We start from the raw sequence: 2633 nt of genomic DNA, 5'->3' as shown, positions 1-2633 counted from the left end.
CCCACATAGTTAAACCACATAATGCTGGGGTGCAGCACTACCCACATAGTTAAACCACATAATGCTGGGGTGCAGCACTACCCACATAGTTAAACCACATAATGCTGGGGTGGTTCAATACCCACATAGTTAAACTACATAATGCTGGGGTGCATCACTACCCACATAGTTAAACCACATAATGCTGGGGTGGTTCACTACCCACGTAGTTAAACTACATAATGCTGGGGTGGTTCACTACCCACATAGTTAAACCACATAATGCTGGGGTGCAGCACTACCCACATAGTTAAACCACATAATGCTGGGGTGGTTCACTACCCACATAGTTAAACTACATAATGCTGGGGTGCAGCACTACCCACATAGTTAAACTACATAATGCTGGGGTGCATCACTACCCACATAGTTAAACAACATAATGATGGGGTGCATCACTACCCACATAGTTAAACCACATAATGCTGGGGTGCATCACTACCCACATAGTTAAACTACATAATGCTGGGGTGGTTCACTACCCACATAGTTAAACCACATAATGCTGGGGTGCATCACTACCCACATAGTTAAACCACATAATGCTGGGGTGCAGCACTACCCACATAGTTAAACCATATAATGCTGGGGTGGTTCACTACCCACATAGTTAAACTACATAATGCTGGGGTGGTTCACTACCCACATAGTTAAACTACATAATGCTGGGGTGGTTCACTACCCACATAGTTAAACTACATAATGCTGGGGTGGTTCACTACCCACATAGTTAAACTACATAATGCTGGGGTGCATCACTGCCCACATAGTTAAACCACATAATGCTGGGGTGCAGCACTACCCATATAGTTAAACCATATAATGCTGGGGTGGTTCACTACCCACATAGTTAAACCACATAATGCTGGGGTGGTTCACTACCCACATAGTTAAACTACATAATGCTGGGGTGCAGCACTACCCACATAGTTAAACCACGTAATGCTGGGGTCCAGCACTACCCACATAGTTAAACCACGTAATGCTGGGGTGGTTCACTACCCACATAGTTAAACCACGTAATGCTGGGGTCCAGCACTACCCACATAGTTAAACTACGTAATGCTGGGGTGGTTCACTACCCACATAGTTAAACCACATAATGCTGGGGTCCAGCACTACCCACATAGTTAAACTACATAATGCTGGGGTGGTTCACTACCCACATAGTTAAACCACATAATGCTGGGGTGAAGCACTTCCCACATAGTTAAACCACATAATGCTGGGGTGAAGCACTTCCCACATAGTTAAACTACATAATGCTGGGGTGAAGCACTACCCACATAGTTAAACCACATAATGCTGGGGTGAAGCACTTCCCACATAGTTAAACCACATAATGCTGGGGTGCAGCACTACCCACATAGTTAAACTACATAATGCTGGGGTGCATCACTACCCACATAGTTAAACTACATAATGCTGGGGTGGTTCACTACCCACATAGTTAAACCCCATAATGCTGGGGTGCAACACTACCCACATAGTTAAACTACATAATGCTGGGGTGCAGCACTACCCATATAGTTAAACCATATAATGCTGGGGTGGTTCACTACCCACATAGTTAAACTACATAATGCTGGGGTGCAGCACTACCCACGTAGTTAAACCACATAATGCTGGGGTGCATCACTGCCCACATAGTTAAACTACGTAATGCTGGGGTGGTTCACTACCCACATAGTTAAACCACGTAATGCTGGGGTCCAGCACTACCCACATAGTTAAACTACGTAATGCTGGGGTGCAGCACTACCCACATAGTTAAACCACGTAATGCTGGGGTCCAGCACTACCCACATAGTTAAACTACGTAATGCTGGGGTGGTTCACTACCCACATAGTTAAACCACATAATGCTGGGGTCCAGCACTACCCACATAGTTAAACTACATAATGCTGGGGTGGTTCACTACCCACATAGAAAAACCACATAATGCTGGGGTGCATCACTACCCACATAGTTAAACCACATAATGCTGGGGTGCATCACTACCCACATAGTTAAACCACGTAATGCTGGGGTCGTTCACTACCCACATAGTTAAACCACATAATGCTGGGGTGCAGCACTACCCACATAGTTAAACCACATAATGCTGGGGTGGTTCACTACCCATATAGTTAAACCACATAATGCTGGGGTGCAACACTACCCACATAGTTAAACCACATAATGCTGGGGTGGTTCACTACCCACATAGTTAAACCACATAATGCTGGGGTGCATCACTACCCACATAGTTAAACCACATAATGCTGGGGTGCAGCACTACCCACATAGTTAAACCACATAATGCTGGGGTGCAGCACTACCCACATAGTTAAACCACATAATGCTGGGGTGGTTCAATACCCACGTAGTTAAACTACATAATGCTGGGGTGGTTCACTACCCACATAGTTAAACTACATAATGCTGGGGTGCAGCACTACCCACATAGTTAAACTACATAATGCTGGGGTGCATCACTACCCACATAGTTAAACAACATAATGATGGGGTGCATCACTACCCACATAGTTAAACCACATAATGCTGGGGTGCATCACTACCCACATAGTTAAACTACATAATGCTGGGGTGG

The sequence above is a fragment of the Salvelinus fontinalis genome, chromosome 1 (assembly GCF_029448725.1).
Source record: "Salvelinus fontinalis isolate EN_2023a chromosome 1, ASM2944872v1, whole genome shotgun sequence".
Classification (NCBI taxonomy): domain Eukaryota; kingdom Metazoa; phylum Chordata; class Actinopteri; order Salmoniformes; family Salmonidae; genus Salvelinus; species Salvelinus fontinalis.
This window is presented reverse-complemented; position numbering follows the sequence as displayed.